The sequence below is a fragment of the Sarcophilus harrisii genome, chromosome 5 (assembly GCF_902635505.1).
Source record: "Sarcophilus harrisii chromosome 5, mSarHar1.11, whole genome shotgun sequence".
Taxonomy (NCBI): domain Eukaryota; kingdom Metazoa; phylum Chordata; class Mammalia; order Dasyuromorphia; family Dasyuridae; genus Sarcophilus; species Sarcophilus harrisii.
Genome location: NC_045430.1, coordinates 16978473 through 17003404, shown reverse-complemented (window position 1 = coordinate 17003404; position 24932 = coordinate 16978473).

The window sequence follows — 24932 nt, the reverse complement described above, 5'->3', positions numbered from 1 at the left end:
ATCAGATCTGTATGAGCATTATAGATAGTGAAGAGAGCCAGATCTTTCTGATCTCAAGAGAATTTACTGTAACCCTCAGCCCAGAGAAACTGACTGTCCTCCAATTTTAATACAGTCCAGCCAGATATCTCTTAGCATTTCTTCTCCTACTGCTTGTAACTACCTTTTCCAAGGTCAAGGAATCCTGTGGCATTTGGGGCAACCAAACTGGGCCTAGCCTCTGATCCAGTAGTACCACTGGTAGGTCTGTATCCTAAAGAGAGTATAAAAAAAAAGAAAAAGAACCTACATATACAATAATATTTATAGCAGACCTTTTGCTGGTGGAAAAATATTGGAAATTTAGGAGATATCCGTCAATTAGGGAATGGCTGAGGGAAGGGGAGGGAGAAAACAATCAGAATTCAAAATCTTGTAAAAATGAAAGGTAAAAAAGTTGTCTTTACATGTAGTTGGGGAAAAATAAAATGCTAATAAATAACATAAAATAAGCATGTCAAAAAAGCGGGGATGGTAATCATGATCTCAGACAAAGTAAAAGCAAAAAATAGACCTAATTAAAAAGGATTATCAGAGAAACCACATTTTGGTCATTGATAATGAAATAATATATTTTTTTTAAGTCTCTGATAAAGGCCTAATTTCTCAAATATATACTAAGTAAAGAATTAAGTCAAATTTATAAAAATAAAAGATTATAAAACCTAATTAAAAAGGATTATCAGGGAAACCACATTTTGGTCAAAAGTACCTTGATGTTAGAATAATATAATTTTTTTAACAACAAGTCTCTGATAAAGGCCTCATTTCTCAAATATATACTGAACAAAATATTAAGTCACATTTACAAAAATAAAAACCACTCATCAATGATAAATGGCAAAAGAATATAAACAGTACTTTTCAGAAGAAGAAATCAAAGCTATCTACAATCATATTTTAAAAATGCTCTAACTCACTACTGGTTAAAGAAAGGCAAATTAAAACAACTCTGAGACACCACCTTGCATTTATCCAAAATGACAAGTTCTGAAGGGGATGAGGGAAAAATAGGTACATGAATGAATTGTTAATGCAGTGGTGAATTGGTCTGACTATTCTAGACAACAATTTGGAACTAGTCCCCAAGGGCTATAAAACCGGGCATACCCTTTGGTCAAATAATACCATTCCTATTTCTGTATGCCAAAGAGATCATACAAAAAAGGAAAGATTCATATGTACAAAAATATTTACATCAGCTATTTTTAGAAATTGAGAAGCCTCTTCATCATCTCTTCATCAGCTGCATAATAGATGAGCAAAGTGATAGAATACATTGTGCATAAGAAATGACAAAGTTGGGGTGATTTCAGAAGAAAAATATGGTAAGATCAACTTGGTGCAAAGTGAAGTTAGAAGAACCAGGACATCATTGTGCATAGTAATAGTGATGTGGTAATGGTGGTCAATTGTGAAAAACTTAACAACTTCGCTCAATACAAAGATCTAAGACAATTCCAAAAGATTCATAATGAAAAAATGTTATCTACTTCCTGAGAGAGAACTGGATGAAAATTGTAGTATAATTTTCTCACTTTCTTCATATTTTCTTGCTTTCTTGTGATATGGTATGATAATATATTTTGTATGATTTCTCACATATATTTGTATTTTACATATATAATTGACATCACATTGCTTATCTTCTTATTGGATATGGAAGGAATTGGGAAGAAGAGAAATAATTTGGAATTTAATTTAAAAAGAAAAGAATGATGAAAATAAATAATAAATTGATTTCTTTTTTTTTTTTTAAAGAATAGAATGACTTGTGCTGTGGTGTAGGGAGTTCCCTCTTATAAGAATCACTCAGACAGAGAAGCTAGATGATTCCTTATCAGGGATAGGGTATGAATGTATCACCTATAAGGGCTGCTCAAAGATGTCCCAGTTCTAAGATTTTACAATTCTAAGACTTTAATTTGGCCATCCTTATTTATACCTTTGAAATCATGGCCTCATGGTGGTCATTTGCTTTACCTAGCTGGGAAATTACTTTATCTCATTTTAATGGACCACAGCTTATTATAAGGCAGTAGTGTGATATGATTACTAAAAGCATTAATGCCATCTTAGCCTACATTAAAAGAAGTACAGTGAATAGATCACAGGAAGAAATAGCTTCACTGAATTCTACACTGATTAAGCTATATCCAGACTATTTTGTTAAGATCTCTATTTGAAAAGGAAGAAATTAGAACTAATGAAGAATATTGAGGACAGTAAGGCAATTTAAAAGTCTCCATTTTGGGGATCAATGGAAGGAATTAAGTATATTTCACCTACTTCTGCAGCTACAAGGGAACTTAGAGGAACAACCCCATCTTTTGTCAATGGGAAAGCTCAGCTCTGAAGAAGTTATGTAACTTATTCCCAAGGATACTAGGATGGGAACTCAGAGGCAGGATGTCTTTAAAATGTATACTATCTCCTCTACACTTGTATTTTGGGAATCAAAGGTTAAGTTGAGAATGTTTGGACAAACAGTTGAAGGAATGGACTGTATTGGGTGCTAGGGGCACAATATTTGTCTTCAAATATCTTCACGGCTATTGTAAGAAAAAGAGAATAGACTATTTCTGGTTAGTCTCCTAGGTGGAAAATACAAGGAGAGTGGGTACAAAGGCTAGCCATTCAGTTGTTTGGGATTCAGGAAGCCCCAAGTTCTAGTGCTGTTTCTGAAACATACTAGTTGTATATCCTTGTAGAGATGTATCACTGTGGTCTCAAAGAGTTCCCAAAATAGAGAATCTTCACAGTTGGCTAACTGGGATGGAGTTAATTGAAGGATACCCAGAGACAACATATCCATAGGAATAAACACATTCCTTTACTTGTCAATACTGAATCTTGGGGATGTAACAGTAGACATTAGCTGGAATAGTTTGCTCTATACAGACTGACACTTCAATTAGAGCCAAGTGTCATTTGTTTAGTAGAAATTTAGTAGAGCCTTTAACAAGGTCCCTAGATAGAAAATCACCTATAGAGTACTTAGCTTGATCTTAACTTGCTCCAAGTCATGTTGACCTAGTATAGTGTCTGCTCCATTTTGGTGACAAATAATCAGGATTGAAATTGGCTGAGGATGCTACAATGGCTTCCAAAGACAATCTAATTCCATAACAACAAGTCTCCTGACTTCTCAGGAGCCTGTTCTCCATTTAAAGGGGAAGATGGGGTTGTTATAACTGGAGTGCCTAACTTATTAATGAATTCACATCCACTCCTCTCCTTTATTCATCCCACTATCAAAAAATTGAAGGGAGGAAATTCCCTCTTACAAGAGACATTTAAATACCCTGGCTAGTTAATGACCTATTAAAAATTGTTTGAAATAGATGCAGCTAAACATTAAAAATAAAGAAATTTAGGGAGTCATTTATGTTACCTAGCAATAACATGGGTTGCCTTGTGAAGTAGTGAACTCTCTATTAAGGAAGATAATAGAAACACACCTGGATGGCCATTTATTAGAGAAAAAAAAAAAGGAATGCTTGTATTGGGGTTGGACTAAGTGCCTTGGAGCAAAGTTTCTTAAACTATGGGTTGCAACCTCTTATGTAATTGTGTAATTAAATGAGGGGGTCATGAAATCATGAATTACTATCAGTAAATGTTTGATTACAAATCAAATTATAAATATATCCAAGTCATATAAAAATTTATTGGGCAATAAGAGTTTGCAAGTGGAAAAAAGTTTAAGAAGCCCTGCGCTAGAGGATCCCTTTCAACTTTAACAGCATCCAATTTTAGGATGCAAAGAGCTTTGAGCTATGTCTTTTATTTCTAGGAAATATTCCTCATTTCAATGTACCTTTAATATTTGGTTCTAGGAAATAGGAAGAGTGAAGCATATGCAGATGTAAAGGGATATAGTTTCTATATTCAGTGACAGATCTGTTGTACATCAGAGTAACTGAAAAGAACCTGTGGATATTTACATTTCAACTTTCTCACTGAATATTTCAGATACATCATATGGGCTAAAAGTCACTCTCTCAAGATCAAACCCCAGGACAAAAATAAAACCAAGCAACCCAAGTGCCTTTTTTTAGAATATAGCAATATGGACATAAGAGAACCAGGAATTTTCAAATATGAAAGAGACCTTGGAGATGATTGAATTCAGTGGCTTCTTTTGACCAAGGAAATAAAGGAAGGAGGCTCAGAGAAAAATAGAATAATAATACATGTAAAGCTGGAAAGATTTGAGAGGTCATTAAGACCAACTCCTTATTTTTTGCTTAATAATTTATTTTCCCCTTTTTCTTAGGTAAGCAATTTGACATGGGTTATACATGTGTAGTCATGCAAAATACATTTTTCTGTAAGTCACGTTATAAAAGACAACACAGAGGAAAAAAACAGAAAAAATAGTGAAAATAAAGAAAAGATATCATTGATCTGCATTCAGGCTCTACTAGTTCTTTCTCTAGAGATACACAGTACCTTTCATTATAAAACTGTCTTGGATCACTTTATTTTTATTATTTATTTATTTATTTATTTATTTATTTTGCTGAGGCAATTGGGGCTAAGTGGCTTGCTCAGGGTCACACAGCCAGGGATTGTTGAGCACCAGATTTGAACTCGGGTCCTCTTGACTTCAGGGCTGGTGTTCTATCCATTGTACCAACTAGCTGCCCCTTGGATCATTTTATTAATAAAAATAGCTAAGTTATTCACATATTGTTGCTACTGTGTACAGGATTCTTCTGGCTCTGCTCATTTCACTTTTTACCAATGCAAGTGAATCTTTCCAGGTTTTTCTGAGAGCATCTTGCTAGTCATTTCTTAGAGCACAATAACATTCCATCAAAATCACATTTTTGTTAAGCCCTTCTCCAATTGATGGGCATTCCCTCAATTTCCAATTCTTTGCCACCACTAAAAGAACTACTATAAATATTTTTGTACATATAAGTCCTTTTCCTTTTTGTTTTTTATTTCTTTGAGATACAGACCTAGTAGTGGTATTGCTTAGTTAAAGGGTATGCATGGCTTTATAGTCCTTTGGTTATAGTTCCAAATTATTCTCCAGAATGGTTGAATCCATCTACTACTTCATCAACAATGCAATAATGTTAAAGTTGCAAAGGGGACCTCAAAAGTTTGGGATCATAGACTGGTGTTACAAAGTATTTGCAGGCTTGAACCCATCTCCTTAGTCAAGGGACAAAGTTTATTGTAATTGTAATGCCATTACAAAGTAGGCAGAATTTCCAGAATAAATTAGCAGAGAAACAGAAGCAAGAAGAAACATTTATCCAGCTTTCTATCATTGATATACTAATTCTATGGCTCATAGACAGGAAGAAGGAGTGGTCTCCAGAATTTGGTTCTCACTGACCAACAGATTATCACTACTGTCTCAGGAGTTTGGTCCATTGGACTATCCTGAAGCCAGAAGCTATCTGACAATCATCAATAAATTGACAACTGGTCTATTCAAAATCAGACAGATTGTGGTTCTTAGATTGGGAGTGTGGGAAGTCCCTGAGGCAGACTCCAAAGCCAGAAGATTTAGGATCCTTACTTATTGTTAGAACAGAAGGCCTTCTAAAATCAGGGGACCACAAAATCATATTACATCAATAAGGTTTTAATTTCCACACATCCTCTCCAACATTTAAGATTAACTCCTTATGTTACCAATGAAGAAGGTTAAGTGACTTACTTTATAGGCTCATGGAGTAAAAGTTGGGAAATACTTCTAGTCTAATCCCTTCATTTTACACATTAGGAAACTTATGAGAGATGAAGAGCTAAAATAAGAAACTTATTGAAGCACTCCATCCATTCTACCATACTGTCTCCCCTAAGGTCAAAAGTAAAAGCTGTGATTTGAACTCATCTCCTTACTTTCAGTCTAATAATAATCCACTTAGAAAATCATCCTGACCCCAAGATTCAGATGATTATTGAGGAGTAAATCTATCTGTATGTGTCTCCATCTCTAGCAGTCTCTCTGTCTCTGTCTGTCTGTCTGTCTCTCTCTCTCTCTCTTTCTCTCTCTCTCTCTGTCTCTCTCCTTCTTTCACTTTCTTCCTTGCTCCTTTTTTGAGTTTCAACAGACTTGAATTAATGCACACATACACACACACACACACACACACACACACACACACACACAGATATACACACATACAAATTATCATCCTTTTCTTGATTCCTACTAGCTTCTTCAGGCTGCCTTTATATCTGAAAGAAGCTTTTAATGGTGAAGGCTTTTAAGATGGAGATTAAAGTTGCAACATAATTGGGGAACCGAGGGGCAGGGAAAAGGATGGAAAGATACCAGTTATATTATTAATACAATTGATCCAAGGCCAGTCAGCAGCAAAAGTATAAGAAATTACATCAATAAGACAAATAGTACCTGTAGCAACCCTGAACTTGGCATTGACTGGAGGGTGGAGGGAGGGATTTGCAAATCAATGAAGCTATCTCGAACTTTTCAAGGAAATTGATCGCCAAAGAATAAAGGAAACAGGAGAAAAACAATTCCAGTCTTTGATCATAGCAAATCAGGCCAAGGTCACGATCCCTTGGTTTAAATAATATTTTAACTACTTTGTTTCAGATGGGGAAAAGTGTCAAATAATTTGAGAATCAGTTAGATTTATGTGCTCTGTTTATAAATAGGAAATCAGCTATTCTACACATTCTAAATGGCTCTAGTTTTAAACATGGAATCTCTTCAGCTCCACTCAATGAAAGAATTAAATAGTTTTCTCTCCTTTAAAATACATGGTCTTAGACAGTCCTGTTCTAAGAACCATAGTGATCATGATCTTTGACAGTATTTAGGACCTGGAATCCATGGAGGGAGAAGGAACCCCAGGGGTCATCTGCTCAGGGACATGGGACTATGTGCTCAGGACTGCCCGGGTGTGATGTGGATGCTGAAGCACCAGAGTCAACATTCTGCTAGACCACTCTGATCCATTCCCTCCTTCCCTTAAGATCACTTTTATTTGTGCTCTTATTTTGATTTCTGCCATTCAGTTTGGTGACCCCCAACATGTCACATAAGCCCTGTTAAATTTCAACTTCTTCATCTGTGACATCTGGAAAATGAAGTCCACACTCCCTGTCTCCCAGTATTGTATGAGGCAAGGATTTGGGGATAATAAAATGCTATTTCCTCGGCATTGTTGCCCATCGATCAAACATGTTGTAGAGAAAGTTTCCAACTTAGTATTGCCTGAACTTGAGTTCCCTCTCAGCTCTGAGACTGGGGTTCTTCTGAGTTCTGTAGTCCTTCAGCCATAGCTGTTTCTATGCTCCTGCTTGAAGAACTCAGGCTAGCCCCGTTTGGGGGCTGGGGTTTGGAGATTACTGGAAGGCAGTGTGGTGCTGAGGTTTGGCACTCAGAGGACCTAGATTCAAATCCCATGTGTCCCACTTGCCATGTGTGTAACCTTGGTGAAATGATTTAATTTATTTGGGGTCATCTGTTAAATGAGGAAGCCGAATTGCATATGTGATCCCTGAGGATTCTTCTAACTTTGAGACCTTAGGTTAGTTCGTATGGGCTTCAGTTTCTCATTTGTAAAATGGGAGGAAGCTGGATTAGTTAACTTTTCATGTCCTTCCTGACTTAGATAGATGATCCTATTTGTATATTCTTGGTGAAATTACTCTAATGTTGAACCTGTTTCCTCATTTGGAAGATAAGACGGTTGGACTGAATGATGTTTGAGTCCCCTTTACCTGTATCTATGATGCTAGGCAGATCCTCCCAAGTTTTCCCTGGATATCCAGTTAGAGAAACTCATAATTGTCCTTTTCTGTGGTATTTTGGGAAGTTTTGAATTTACAAGTCTAATTTGTTTTATCCCCACCTCCTTTCTCTAATCTTGGCTACATAAATGAGCCCCGACTCTGGATCTCTCACTTGTTTTTCAAAAATTTCTGAAATTCTTCAATCACTGATTGCCTTGACTATGTCCTGAATGAAAACTCCTTTCCTACCCTTTCCCTACCCGCCACTGCCTCCTCTTCCTCCTCCTTTTCCTTCTTCTCTTCCTCCTCCTCTTTTTTTTTTTTTTTTTTTTTGCTGAGGCAATTGGTGTTAAGTGACTTGCCTGGGGTAACACAGCTAGGAAGTGTTAAGTGTCTGAGATCAAATTTGAACTCAGATCCTCCTGACTTCAGGGCTGATGTTCTATCCATTATACCAACTAGCTACACCTCCCTAGCCTTCTTTACTAATCTTTTACAAACTCCTATTCTGTTCTAGCCATTTGGAGAATTCAGGGGAGATTTCAAAGATGCATTAGGCAGGGTGCTACTAGCAATAAAAATCATGGTAGCCAAAGCTTAAGGAAATACTCAGAGAGGAGAAGCCAGGAAAAAGAGGCCATACAAACAGGCAACAATGATGCTATCTAAAATTTGGAGATAACACTACAGTGAAAAGAGTGTGGGTCCAAATTTGGCCTCTGATACTCATTATTTATGTGAATTTTGACAAGTTATTTCACCATCAGGGGAGACTGGATGAATTTTGAGAATCCTTTCAGGTTGATTGACTTCTCCTAAAATATTCAGAGCCTTGACACCAGAATATCAAGGTCACAGAAAAACTAGTTGGGGCAACATCATGAAGAAGGAGAAGACTATGGATCTTAAAGGGAGAACCTAGAGGAGGGGTTTTATTCAGACATGACAGATTACATATCATATAGAAAGATGCTGGACTTTGGCTATCATATCCCCAGAACCTAGCAAGCCTTTCCCAAGCTAGTCTTATGGTTCTCAGAGAAGCACAGAACCCAATCTTTTGGAATTGTATTAAGTTAACTCTTTATGTCTCATTTCTTTTTTTCATTGTTGTCTTTCTTCTATAACTCACAACTACCTGTGTCCCAATACTATATGGTGGAGCTAACTGAAACTTAGATATTACATCGTTCCATATAGGAATATCCACAAAATTCTCAAGACTAGGAAGAGAAATTTATCTACCACATGGAACACACAAGGAAGTCGAACTGTCCTTAGATGTCAGAAGATAATTGATTGAGAGTTGAAGAGAATCTTAGAGATCATCTGATTCAATCCCTCTAATTTTCAAATAAGGAAACTGAGGCTCAAGGAGAAATAACATCATATCATAAGATCATATCTTTGCATACTTTTATATGTGCTTAATATCTCAATTCATAAAATGTAAGCTACTGAGGGGCAGGGAACATTTCACAACTGGTGTCTAGCACATAGTAGGTGCTTAACACATGCTATTTAACTGCTTGAATGATTGCTTGAGCAGGAAGAGATAAACCTTCAATGAACTTGGATCTACAGACCTCCCTACTTCCCAAGAGATCTTTTGACAGATTTCAGGGAGTCTGTGCACTTGGCTGGAAAACAAACATCTTCATTTCCACTAACCTCTAATTGAAATCTGACATTTCCTGAAATTATGAAAGTAAGATATATAAAAAAAATTACAAGTAGTCTATAGACTTTACCACACTGTCAAAGAAGTCTATGAGAGACACAGATGTTAAGAACCCTTCATCTAGCCCAACTCCCTCCTCTCTCAGATGAGGAAACTGAGACCCACAAAGGGTAACACAACTAATAAATAGCAAAGGCAGAATTCTCTAATCCAAATTCTGGTACCATTCCCCACTATGTCATGCTGCTTTGAAATCGACAATTGCACTGATCCCCATCCCACCCCATCCCTAATGTTGTGACCACTGGATTGACATCACAACCTGAAAATGTTCTTGGAAGTCATTCAAATCTGGATGGATCGCACTCAAAGGGTATTGCTCAAAGAATAGTACATTATTTATAACTATGTTTTCTTGTACCCTTTCCCCCTAAAAATATAATAGTATAATGGTTCTCAAACATTTTGGTCTCAGTTTATATGCCTTAATATTTTTAAGTATCCCCCCACAGAGCTTTTATTTATGTAGGGCATATCCATCAATATTCACCATGTTAAAATTAAAACATATTAATATTATTGCAGACATATTTTGACCTTCCAGATCCTAAAAGGGTCATGGGGATATTATATTCTCCATGTTCTGTAGACCACACTTTGAGAACTACTGATTTAGTATCTGCATTAAATAATAATAATAACAAAGTTAGAAATAGATTAGGAGTAGGATAGTTATAGAATCAAGTCAACAGCATGTTTTATGGATCTATTATGTGCCGGACACTGTTTGAAGTGCTGCTGTTGCAACAGCACTTCATTGATAAATATAGCTTCATTACAAAAGTAATGATAAAGAGGAGGAAGAGAAGGATGAAAAAAATAAGAATGATAGATGAGGGGGATAGAACCATCATGGCATAATGGTTAGAATCAGAACTGGCCAAAGATTGGGAGCTGACCCACTTCTGACACATACTGGCTATTGTGACTGGACAAGACTTAACTTTTCAATGTCCTCAGAAAACTCTCAAAGATTTTAAGTTCAAGAATATGTATTGATCAACTAGGCTAGAGGGAATTTTTTTATCAGTAAAATTGTAAATGTGGGTATCATTAGCATCATTACCAAAATCAGTATCACCATCATCACCATCTTCATCCTCAACCTCAGCCTTCATTTTTTTATGTGATATCACCATAAGCTTCGCTACTGCCATTGCTTTCACAACCATTCCCATCATTATCATCACCCTCTCCATTACATAAAATACATGATCTTAGAACATAACAACTTTGTGAGATAGGTGCTGCTATTATCATAGCTATCTTACCAGTAAATAGATTAAATGACTTGCTCAGAACTAAGTAATAAACAAGAATGAGCCAGAGTTCAAACATCCATCTTCCTGATCCATGACAAGATGTGCAGAATGTTAAAGAAGGAAGTCAACTGCCCATCCACATCATAAATGTTAACTATGACACCTTTGGGTGTCAGCTACCAGGGGATAGATTGGGGCTTGGAAGACAAAAATATTTCCTACCAATTACAACTATTTGATGGCAGCTGGCTTGGGCTGCTTCACCCCTCTGTCACAATAACTTCTTAAGGTTTCATACTCATTTTCTTATTTTCATTGACAAATAGAGCTTCATAACAACAAGACCCCCTGGGCCATGTGCTTCAGCAGGGATTGTTGGTCTTCTAAAGTCACTCAGCTGGCAGCCTCCTTCTTTACAACGCCCCCCTGCAGGGCGCCATAATTGGCCGGAAATGCATGGTGTCCTCTGTCTTGTTGCTTAATTAAAATTCAGCCAAACTAAAGTGAGTCACAATTAAGAGGTGTTTTCTCTTCCCTCTCCCCAGTGTCAATGAAGGACCTCTGATTATACAATCTCATCACTCTGTTTGAAACTGTCTAAGAAATGGACAGAAAGTAGCATGTGATGACTGAACAGATGTCATTGTGGCCATGCAGGGGGACAGCTCAGCAGGTACAAAAAAGCTTTAAGTGACTGGATGAATATGCTTGCAATGAGGAACAAGCTTTTTCCTTCCAAAATCAGCATGGATGGAACGATGGCTTGGCAATATAAAGACCTTGTTTTTTGCCTCATTTGAACCCCAAGTTCGCTTTGTGACCCTGCATTAAATATTTACCTTCTCTGGGACTGTTCACAGAGAAATGATGCTCCCATTTGTAAACAGTTCTTCCTGTCTTTGAAAATGTAATCACTTTCTACTCTGGGTCTCAGTTTCCATGTCTGAAAAATGATAGGGTTCGATTACACTACCTCTAACATCCCATCTGGATCTAAATATATAATAATATGATGGCGGGCAAGTCAATCCACCTTTTTGTGACTCAATTCCCTCCTTTGTTAAAGTTGAGGGAGTTCTCATTTAGCTCTAAGTCAATCAGTGTTCTTTTTTTTTCCTTTGGAAATCGATGTTATTGAAATCAACAACTGAAACTAGGTTAGCCCTGCTTTTTATCTACTTCCCCAAACCCCATCTGAGTCTATTGAAGTTTTTCTCTCCTCTCAAAGACTGACTTGTCTTTCCCATGAACATTCCCTGGCTCACAGCCACAAACAATTTCTATCTTCTCACATATCTCCTAACACTTCCTCTATTTAACCTTCCCTTTGACCTAATCTCACTCTTCTTTGAAGCCATTTGCATCAGGTATTTAAAGCTGAAAGGGATTTTAGAGGACATCTAATCCAAACTTCTCTTTTAGTGGATGAGGAGAGGAAACATGAGTTATAAGTGACTTCATAGGTTCCTGGATCAAGAGCCGGAAAGGGACCTTGTTGGTGTTCAGTCATTAAGTTGTATCTGACTTTTCATGAGTCATCTCCCATTTGGGGTTTTCTTGGCAAAGATACCAGAGTAGTTTGCCATTTTCTTCCCTATTGAGTTAAGGCAAACAGAGGTAAAGTAATTTGCCTGACTACAGCAATTTGCACAGCTACTGAGTGTCTGAGGAAAGATTTGAACTCAGCTCCAGCACTCTATCCACTGAGCCACCTCCTAAATGACACCTTAGAAGATATCTATTCCAACTCTATCATTTTACAAATCAGGAAGAAAAGTCCATTGAAATTATAGGATTTGGCAAACATTTTTCATGCATCTCTTGGAAGAGCAGTGATGCTCTCCAGTTTTGCATGTACAGGTTTCATAGTATTTTCGCTCCAACATGCTGGTTATTTACTCTTCACCCTTGTGATATTACAAGTTCCTTGGGAGCAGAGCCAGACCTGTATCATAGCTATCTTTTTTATTCCCAAACCAAGCATAGGAGCTCAGTAAATATTATCTGAGTTGAATCAAAATTATTTTCTAGTTTTAAATTCTAGGTTCCTCCTTGCTCTAGAATCATAAGCTTCATGAAAATGATAGACCTAGAGCAAGAGGGACCTTAGAGGCTATTTTAGCTCAAGATCTCCAGTTATACAGAAGGGAACTGAGTCCCAGGAAGGAACACAAATCCTAGTTTTCATTCTGGAAGGCTTAGTACAGCTAACATTCACATATTTGCTATGGAGTAAATAGTTTCAAAGAGGTTAAGTGTCCAATCCCATATTACACCAGGATTTGAACCAATTCCTCTGACTGGGAGGAACCCAGCATGCTGTACCACACAACTATTGAGGCCTGAAGGCTCACTTTGGAGAATTAATAGATGTAGTCCTAGTATAAGAATTCAAGAAGAAAATAAATGAATACCCAAAGAAGAAGAAAAGGTCATTTAAAATCTGAATGTTACCCTGAGAGTTGGGAGTGTGAAGGCTCTGGCTCTGACACCATCCTCCTGTCCATAGTTTCTACTGGAATGGAATTTTAAGCACCCTGGTGCTGAGCTAAGAGTAAAGACTTAGAAAGATTATTATCCTGAACTAATTTTGTTTTGTTTTTTTGTCTTCATAATTTCAATGCTAAGCAAGGGCTGAACCCCTACTCCTTTTTTCCCCACATCCAACATAATTATCTCTCCAATTAAAAAGCTATGAGGGGTCCACTGAAATGGCAATTGTCTGGCTGGCAGTAGCGCCGAGTGATGGCTAATCACAATGATGGTGAATATGAGTTGGCTTTGATCTCTTATCACATTTTGAACAGAGTTCTTTCTCTGGAAGGACTGCTCCTCCTTACCATCTCTGTGTCTAATCAGACGTGTCACACCTCTACTGAGGTAAATTGCATTTATTTGAGAAGGGAAATTAAATTAAGTCTGTCCAGGAATTAATTGTTACTGTCTAGGCTTAATCTATCATATTATCCCATTGTGCTGCAATGGGATCAAAATCCGCTGACCCAGTTAAAACAAAACCAAACAAGAAGAGATAAGCAGGGAGAGGCAGCCAGAGAAATGGAAGGAATTTAAAAAAAAAACCCAAAACAAAAAAAAATCTCCCTGTACCTCAAAGTTTTAAAGCACTTTTAAGTAATTTTCTATCATTGACACTGAGATTTATAGAAAGTCTTCAGGTTTAAATAGCATTATTATCTTATTCAATCTAATCCTCTCCTCAATTATGAGAAAAGTGCTATAAGCATTAATTTTTATTTTCATTTAACAAATGAAGAAACTGAGGCTGAAGTAGGGCGAGTCTTGCCCTAAGACACATAAATAATGAATGCCAGAGGTATGATTAGAACTGGGTTTTGCTAATTCCAAGTTCAAAGCTCTACCTCATGCGCCACACTGCTTTGTGGATAACTTGATATTACCTTTCACTTATAACATTGCATTCTGTAAGGCAGCTAAGTGACAGGATGGATAGAGTGATAGACTTCAAATCAGCAGATTTAAATTCAAGTTCTCAAGGCACTAATTGATCTATAATCCTGGAAAACTGACTAAACCTCTTTTAGCCTCAGTTTCCTGATCTGTAAAGTTTGGGGCTTAGATTTGATTGTCTTTAAGGATCCTTTCAACTCTAATTCTATGTACCTCTGTGGGATGTGTGGATTTATGGACAAGCTGTGTATGTTAGAATATAAGCTCCTGTAGGTTAAGGACTATCTTTGCTTTGTTTTTTTTAATCCCCTTTTCTTAGCACAGTGTCTTGCCTACAGTTATCTCTCTCTCTCTTTTTTTTTTTTTTTTCCCGAGGCAATTGGGGTTAAGTGACTTGCCTAGGGTTACATAGCTAGGAAGCATTAAGTGTCTGAGACTGGATTTGAACTCAAGTCCTCCCGATGTCAAAGCTGGTGCTCTACCCATTGCACCAACTATCTGCCCTACACAGTTATCTCTTAATAAATACCTAGGAGAGCTAGTGGATAGAGTTCTGGATCTGGAGTCAGGAAGACTCCTCCTCCTGAGTTCAAATTTTACGTGTGATCCTGGGAAAGTCATTAAATCCTGTTTGCCTCATTTTCCTCAACTATAAAATGAACTGGAGAAGGAAATAGCAAACCACTCCAATATCGCTATCAAGAAAACCCTAAATAAAGTCACGAAGAGTCAGACATAACTCAACAAGAACAATAAATACTCATTGTTTCTTTGAATGAAGACTATATTAACCGAATGCCATTTTTGCCAGGATCAACCATGGTGGAAAAGGTTGTAGTATAGATGTAACATTAGACTGCTTCTCAAAGTATATTCTAGCTATATTTGGAGAACCTTATCAACAATAAGTTGAATTCTTAGTGATAGATTTGTTGGCCATGGTAAGCCACGAAAATAAATAAATGGTAAGGGGATTTCAATCCTTTGAGTCTCCTTCAGTCTCTTCTGAAGCAGTAACATACTGGTGAAAAAGGAAGACAAGAGGTCAAAAAATCATAAAATTTTAGGTAATCTATAAATATAAGTGTAACTCTGCCCTAAAGGTGAGTCCTTTGACCTGTAACCAAGAAATTCTAGAAAAACTTGAATCCTGGAGTTGTGAACGAATCCAACCATTCTGGAGAGCAATCTGGAATTATGCCCAAAAAGTTACCAAACTGTGCATACCCTTTGATCCAGCAGTGTTTCTACTGGGCTTATACCCCAAGAAGATACTAAAGAAGGGAAAGGGACCTGTATGTGCCAAAATGTTTGTGGCAGCTCTGTTTGTAGAGGTCAGAAGCCGGAAACTGAATGGATGCCCATCAATTGGAGAATGGTTGGGTAAATTGTGGTATATGAATGTTATGGAATATTATTGTTCTTTTTTTATTTAATAGCCTTTTATTTACAGGTTATATGCATGGGTAACTTTACAGCATTAACAATTGCCAAATCTCTTGTTTCAATTTTTCACCTCTTACCCCCCCCCTCCCCTAGATGGCAGGATGACCAGTAGATGTTAAATACATTAAAATATAAATTAGATACACAATAAGTATACATGACCAAAACGTTATTTTGCTGTACAAAAGAATCAGACTCTGAAATATTGTACAATTAGCTTGTGAAGGAAATCAAAAATGCAGGTGGGCATAAATGTAGGGATTGGGAATTCAATGTAATAGTTCTTAGTCATCTCCCAGAGTTCTTTCTCTGGGCATAGCTGGTTCAGTTCATTACTGCTCCATTGGAAATGATTTGGTTGATCTCGTTGCTGAGGATGGCCAGGTCCATCAGAACTGGTCATCATATAGTATTGTTGTTGAAGTATATAATGATCTCCTGGTCCTGCTCATTTCACTCAGCATCAGTTCATGTAAGTCTCTCCAGGCCTTTCTGAAATCATCCTGTTGGTCATTTCTTACAGAACAGTAATATTCCATAATATTCATATAGCACAATTTTTTCAGCCATTCTCCAACTGATGGACATCCATTCAGTTTCCAGTTTCTAGCCACTACAAAAAGGGCTGCCACAAACATTCGTGCACATACAGGTCCCTTTCCCTTCTTTATAATCTCTTTGGGATATAATCCCAGTAGTAACACTGCTGGATCAAAGGGTATGCACAGTTTGATAACTTTTGAGCATAGTTCCAAACTACTCTCCAAAATGGTTGGATTCGTTCACAACTCCACCAACATTGCATCAATGTCCCAGTTTTCCCACATCCCCTCCAACAATCATCATTATTTGTTCCTGTCATCTTAACCAATCTGACAGGTGTGTAGTGGTATCTTAGAGTTGTCTTAATTTGCATTTCTCTGATTAATAATGACTTGGAGCATTTTTTCATATGACTAGAAATAGTTTCAATTTCTTCATCTGAGAATTGTCTGTTCATATCCTTTGACCATTTTTCAATTGAGAATGGCTTGATTTTTTATAAATTAGAGTTAATTTCTATATATTTTGGAAATGAGGCCTTTATCAGAACCTTTGACTGTAAAAATATTTTCCCAGTTTATTGCTTCCCTTCTAATCTTGTCTGCATTAGTTTTGTTTGTACAAAAACTTTTCAGTTTGGTATAATCGAAATTTTCTATTTTGTGATCAGTAATGATCTCTAGTTCTGCTTTGGTCATAAAGTCCTTCCCCTTCCACAGGTCTGAGAGGTAAACTATCCTGTGTTCCTCTAATTTATTAATAATTTTATTCTTTATGCCTAGGTCATGAATCCATTTTGACCTTATCTTGGTGTACGGTGTTAAGTGTGGATCAATGCCTAGTTTCTGCCATATTAGTTTCCAATTTTCCCAGCAATTTTTATCAAACAGTAAGTTCTTATCCCAAAAGCTGGGGTCTTTGGGTTTGTCAAAGACTAGGTTGCTATATTTGTTGACTGTTTTATCCCTTGAACCTAGCCTATTCCACTGATCAACTAATCTGTTCCTTAGCCAATACCAAATGGTTTTGGTAACTGCTGCTCTATAATATAATTTTAGATCTGGTACAGCTAAGCCACCTTCATTTGATTTTTTTTCATTAATTCCTTGAAATTTTGATGTTTTGTTTTCCATATGAATTTTGTTGTTATTTTTTCTAGGTCATTAAAATAGTTTTTTGGGAGCCTGATTGGTATAGCGCTAAATAAATAGATTAGTTTAGGTAATATTGTCATCTTTATTATATTTGCTCGCCCTATCCAAGAGCATTTAATATTTTTCCAATTGGTTAGATCGGAATATTATTGTTCTATAAGAAATGACCAGTAGGATGAACATAGAGAGGCTTGGAGAGAATTACATGAACTGATGCTAAGTGAAATGAGCAGAAACAAGAGATCATTATACATGTCAACAACGATACTGTATGAAGATGTAATCTGATGGAAGCGGATTTCTTTGACAAAGAGACCTAATTCAGTTTCAATTGATCAATGATGGACAGAAGCAGCTACACCCAAAGAAAAAACACTGGGAAATAAATGTAAACTGTTGCATTTTTGTTTTTCTTCCTGGGTTATTTTTACCTTCTGAATCCAATTCTCCTTATGCAACAAGAAAACTGGATCTGCACACATACATTGTATCTAGGATATACTAGGACATATTCAACATATATAGGACTGCTTGCCATCTAGGGGAGGGGGTGGAGGGTGGGAGGGAAAAATTGGAACAGAAGTAAGTGCAACGGATAATATTGTAAAAAAATTACCCTGGCATGGATTCTGTCAATAAAAAGTTACTATAATAAAAAAAAGAAAAACTTGAATCCTACTGATGCTGATATTACCATTATATATGAAACCAGATGAAAAAAGGAAATTATAGCTCATTTAAAGGATGGTTCACGGGGTCTCCTTGGGGATGCAAAGAAAGGATTCAAGGAAGATGATTTCATGAATACATCTAGAGGCAACAAGAAATATCATTTTTATGGGCTATTTGATCACCCCATGATATCACGTTGTATGATAAGCATTGGTAAAAAGACATTCATGTCTGTGAATGCAGTTTTTGGTTAAACATCTGCTGCAGAGAATTAAGAGACAGAGAAATTTCATTAAAATTAATAAAATGTCTTTGGTCTAAGAAAGAGATGACCAAATGACCATCACTTTATTAAAATGTTGGCACTATTAATAAAATGATTAAATTATACAGAAAAAAGAATTAGTTAACAATATCCAACCCCATCATCATTATAATTATATAGATTTTAAAAGGGTGAGGGAAAATATATTGTTAAACTGGCTTATGGAGAAGAAACCAAAGAAGGCAAAGGGACCTTATGTATTAAACTCCACATGTACGAATGACATATGCCTTCTTTTACAGAGTTGGGAACCAACCAGACGATGAGCTGATGGAAAAGCAGCATGGACCAATGAGATATGAATAACACCATATACAAGAAAATGAAGCTTGTTTTTTTTCCCCACAGATAGGAAACTACTAGTTAGTATTATTAGACATGGGTTTGCATCATTTCTTTGTGCATTTAAACCATCTCTCTGTATCTTAAAGGTCACATAGATGGTGAGCAGCAGGGTTTGATTTGAAACCCAGGTTATTTGATTTCTTGTTTTCTTTACATTTCACAATCTATGGCAAAAATTGTTTGGGCTTTCTGCTCCATAGATAGATTAATAACTTATGGAATATATAAGAAAAGAAGGCTAAGGGAGGTACAGAAGAGAGATCAAATCTGAAAGGTCATGCTTCTGTACCTTCTCTAAGAGAGATGAAAAATCTTGGGTGATTTTAATTATAGGAGGCCAAGAGAAAACCTTCTGGGGAGATTGCATCTGGATGTGTAGGGGTTCCAGCAAAACAGGAAAGGACTACAACCCAAGGGCAAAGTTTCAAAGAGATTATTGACAAGTTATAAACTTCTTGAGGAGATGAACGAGGATTCTGGACTCAATGGCGATTGGACTTTTGGAGCAATACAGAACCAAGTTGTCCATGTGGAAGGATGATAAAAGAGTTGTCACCTTTGAGGGAATCTGATTTTAGGCTAGAGTTAAACAATAGAAAACAGTTGGATTTTTACTCAAATCTCAGCACTGACACTCATAATAATAGTATGTCTCTTTAGCATAGCCTCAATTTTTTCATTTGTGATATGGAGTTAATAATCCTATATTATATATCTGTATATATGTATATATACAGATATATAAGTATATGTATCTACAGATATATATATATAAATAAAATTATATTTCTATATAATAATCTTATATGCTTTATATATATAAATAATCACTATATACTTTACAATATTGCTATAAAGAAAATGTTTTGCAAGAATTCACACACTATTAAGACAGGCAATTAAGAAATAAAACTATCACTCTTTGCAGGTGATATGATGGTATATTTACAGAATTCTAAAAAACCAGCTGAAAACAATTAAGAACTTTAGAGGCGATAATGGTGGTAATGGTGACAATAGAACTGTGAGAATCATGGTAGGTAAGGATTGATGCTAAATAATAATACCTTACATGATGCCTTGTGGCACGTGGGTATGTCTGGGTAGAAAAGATGGGAGTGAGAGACAAAGTGCCCACCTTTCCAAGCTTTTACTCAACATCATTCATTTTCATGTTTTTGCATTGCAGGAAGAAATTTCTGTCACCTTCTCATACTCTGTTCTTTTCCTACCCCATCCCAGAGTGGACTCTGATCACATCTGTCACCAACTGTTAACATCCTTCTCATAGTCTGAGATCAAATCTGGAGCCACTCGCGCCATGAAGCCTTTCCTGATTTTCTTGCCAGGAAAAAGTGATTTGTCTCTTTTTAGATTGTATATAGCACTTTCTTAATCCTTTCCACTTATTTCACTGTCCCTATTTCCTAGTTATTGACATATTTACCAACCATGTCCCATTAGATCACAAGTTTAAGAGAAGTATCTGTTTCCTACCTCTTTTTGTATTCCCATCATCCAGCACAGTACCTTTCACGTAATAAATAGGCCTTTGATAAATGTTTATTGAATTGGATTAACTTTTTTGGAAATCTAAGGATTTGAGTGCAAAACCTAGGATAACTACTTATCTTTGTGACCCTGAATAAGATGCTTGTTATTATTGAGCTACATTTTCCCTATTTCTAAAATTAAAAGGCTGAAAAGTAGAAAAAACACATTTAAAATTCCCAGTTGAACAATAAATTGGAAATCCTGAAAATTAAAAGATTAATAAAACTGAAAGAACAAAACTAATGAATAAAACTAGAAGCTGCTTTTATTTAAGAAAATAGATAAAGCATTAATTAATCTAAATTTTAAAAAGAAAGAAGAAAATCAAACTACCAGTATCAAAAATGCAAAGAATAAATGTACCATCAATAAAGATGAAATTAAAACTCTTATTAGGAGTTATTTTGTTCAATTATATGCCTATAAATCTAACATTGTAATTGAAATGAATATTTACCATTGCTTAGATTAACAAAAGAGGAAATAGAAAGTTAAATAACCCTCTTTTAGAGAAAAAAGATTTTAGAGAGAAAAATTGAACAACCCACCAGTGAGCTAGGTCTCTAAGAATAAATCCCCATCACCAGATGTATTGACAATTAAATTCTGTCAAATATTTTAAAATATTAAAAAAAAAACCAATTAATTCTAATAGTGTATAAACTGTTTAAAAAAGTAGACAGTCTTACCAAATTTCTTTTATAGCACAAATATGATACTAATACCTAAAAGAGGAAGAGCAAAAACAGAGAGAAGATTATAGACCAATTTCTGTAATGAATATCGATGGAAAAATTTTAAATAAAATTCTACTAAAAAGACTACAGAAATATATCAGAAAGTTCATATGCTATGACCACGTGGCATTTATATCAAGAATTCAGGTCTAATATTAAGGAAACCATCAACATAAAAATGATATCAATAACAAGAACAACAAGATCACACGGTTATTTGAATAGATGCAGAAAAAGCACAGCACTTATATTAAAAATACTAGGGAGCAAAGAAATAAAGTGAGTGTTTCTTAAAATGATAAGCAGTGTCAAAAACTATCAGCAAGCATTATCTGTAACAGGATAATGATGGTATACTCACAGAATTCTAGAAAATCAACTAGGATCACAGGATATAAAATAAAAAATCTTGATCAAATTAAATTAAAGAGATATTATGAAAAAACACATGAAGCCAAAATTAGTGGGAAAGCAGGAAATGGGGGGATTTTTATAGGATTTTTACCTGCAAAAACATTTATAACAACTATTTTTGTAGTGGCAAAGAATTAAAAAATGAAGGGATGCCCATCAATTGGGTAATGATTGAATATGTTGTGGTAACTGATTGTGGTGTTATAAGAAATGACTGGAGGGGGATGTGTCAGAAAAAATAAAAATGGCAAGATCTATATGAACTGATACAAAGTGAAGAGAGCAGAAGCAGGAGAAAGTGGTACATAGTAACAGCAGTAATAGATGGAGATTAAATGTAAATGGTTTAGCCATTCTGATCAATACTGTGATCTAAGACAATTTTGAAGGACTTACAATGAGAAAAGCTACCTACTTCCAGAAAAAGAACTGTTGGAGTCTGAATGAGGATCAAAGTAAAAGTTTTTTCAACTTTATTTTTCTTGCTTATTTTTTTTTTGCTACATGACTAATATGGAAATGCTTTATATGACTTCACACACACACACACACACACACACACACACATATATATATAATTATATCACATTTCTTGCTTTCACAATGATGGGGCAGAGCAAAAGGAAAGAATTTGAAATTCAAAATTTTAAAAAAGAGTGTTAAAAATAAATAATAATTTAATTGCACTAAACAAAATGTGAACATTTCGAGGCCTCTTCCAATTCTAAATCTATGATCCTGACAGAGCCAAAAGAACCTAAAATCCAAATTCTACTGAACTCTGATTCTTAGTTAGAAATCTCAGCTTGAAGTATTGTGTTCTTTGTTCTGAGTGCCAAAGTTTAAGGATGTTGATAGGTCAAAAAACAGAGACGGACAATTGAGATGCAAAGTTCCTTTAGTCCATGACATATAAGAATGATTTGTAAGAATCTGGGTTGTTTAGCCTGAAAAATGGAAACTAATTGAGTTAAGGGGTCAAGAAATAATTAATATCTTAAAATATTAGAAAGACTGTCACTTGGAAGAGAAATTAGATGTTCTCTTTCGCACATAGGAAGCATCCAGGAGCAATGTGTGAAAAGAAAAAAAAAGAAAACTGAGGCTTAATAGAAGGAAGAGAAAAAATCTAATAATTGGTGCCCAGAGGGGTGTGGGAAGCCTTGGGAGGCAGTGGGGTCCCTGTCATTGGTGTTCTTCAAACAAAAACTGGATGACCACTCATCAGGGGTATCGTAAAGGGCAGCATTGTCGCATGCGAATGAGAAGACTCGAAAGGTACTGAGATCCCTTTAGATACCAGGTTCTTGATTCTGAGTTCATGAATAGGTCTTAGTTATTTTTAGGTCAATTATAAGAGTTGAGTATCCCACCATTTCTTGATGAGAAACTACTTTGAATTTGTCTCAAGTTTCAAAGTTTTTGAATTTTCTGAAGGAGGGAGAGTATTAAGCTTGGGCTAGGTCACAGTCAATGAAAACTTGCAAAAGCTGTAGTACGTGGGAAGAGGGAAGGAAGGAAGGAAGAAGAGAAGGAAGAAGGGAAGGAGAGAGGGAAGGAGGGAAGGAAGAAGGGAAGGAAGGAGGGAGGGAAGAAGGGAAGAGGGAAGAAGGGAAGAGGGAAGGAAGGAAGGAAGAGAGAGGGAGGGAGGGAAGGAGAGAGAGAGGAAGGGAGGAGAGAAGTTAAAAGGGAACATAAAATGGCTTTGTGGCTATTTTAAATTTAAAAAATTAAATCTGACTCCATTTCCTCACCTGTAAAAATAAGGGTTGAAACAGATGACCTCTCTGGTCTCTTCTAGATCTGCATCTGTGACCAAGATTTGAAATATAGAGTATACCAAATAGAAGTGCATTGTTTCATGTTCAATCTTCTTTTCCCCTTTCTTCTTTGTATATATAAATGTGTGTTTGTTGGTGATTGTTAAATTCATAATTAAAAAGAAATCTGTCTAGAGTTATAGGCCTCATTTTCCATCTCCCTGAGTGCTTGGAGCTTTTAGTTTGACTTAGGAATGAAATGAGAGAGAAATACAAGGGGCAGATGCAGGACTGGGCTTGTACCTCTCCAGGGGTGCTAAGTCAGTAGAGATTAGTCACCAAGCTGGGCTGAGCACAGGCTGGCCACAGGTAGGCTAGGATGCCTGCAAAACGGAGATAATTAGACACCCCCTCATAATGCATCACCCAGCTGGAAACTAATGAGTTATTGGCTCCCCAATGAAGAAGAGAGATTGAGGCCTAATTAGCCTAAATGGGAATTCCTTCTGGAACAAGGGAATGTTAGGGAGGAGAGAGAAATATTCTTTTCCAGCAGTCATTGGAACCAAATAAATCCATCCATCTTGCTAATGTAATCAGATCACTTCTTTCACAAAAGGAAATAACATAAGTTCTTTAGGAAAGCAAACCACTCTCCATCTTTTCTCTATATATATCTGTTTCTCTCTCTCTCTCTCTCTCTCTCTCTCTCTCTCTCTCTCTCTCTCTGTGTGTGTGTGTGTGTGTCTCTGTTTCCTCTCTCTCTCTCTCTCTCTCTCTCTCTCTCTCTCTCTCTCCCTCTCCCTCTCCCTCTCCCTCTCCCTCTCCCTCTCCCTCTCCCTCTCCCTCTCCCTCTCCCTCTCCCTATCTGTCTCATACACACACACCTACGCAAACACACAAATTCATATTTAATCACACTGATTTCGCTATAGAAACTAATGACTTATAGGGATTTTTTCTTGCCCCAAAAATACTGGATCAGGAATCAGAAAATCCTGAATTAAAATCTTAGGTCTATTCCTACCTGCTTTTCCCTAAGTAAGCCATACTCCCTCTCTAGGACTCCTCACCTCTTAAATGAAGGAGAATAGCTTACAATCTTTTAGGTTTCCTTCCATTTCTAGATTCTATAACTCACACATATTATTTAAGTTCACAAAGCACTTCATGTATGTTATCTCAATGGGTGCTCACAACAATTCTGAGTTAGGAGCTATTATCTTCATTTTACAAGGGAGGAAACTGAGGCTGAGAAAATTGAGGTGAGTTGCCCAAAGTCATAAGGATACTAATTAACTAAGAGATCCAAGTTGAGAGGAAGAATGCTGTGAGAAAGCAGGTAGATGGGAGAGGAAGATACATCAGGTGACAGTTGAAGTGTTTTCCTACCAGCTGATTGTCAGTCTCTATCCTGTCTGTAAATTTGATAGCTGAGGTTTCCAGTGGATCATCTTCCCACTTAATTAAATCTCTTCTCATGGAATAAATTGTCATGGTGAGACAGCAGATTCCTCAAGAAGTCTCTATAAACCTAGGACCCTGTATCCTTTGCCTCCTTTCTCTTCATGGGAGTTTCTTGCTCTCCACAAAATGCCCGTTGGGTCTGACTTGGGAGAGCAGTGTTGTGTTTATATGTTGAGTCCAAGTCACAGTTATGAATGTGACTCTGATGCAAGATGAAGGGAATGAGGGTTAGGTCTCAGCAAGTCAGATTATTACAGGAAGTCGTAGCTGATAGAGACGGTCAAGATAAAGACCTCAGTTCTGAGGCACT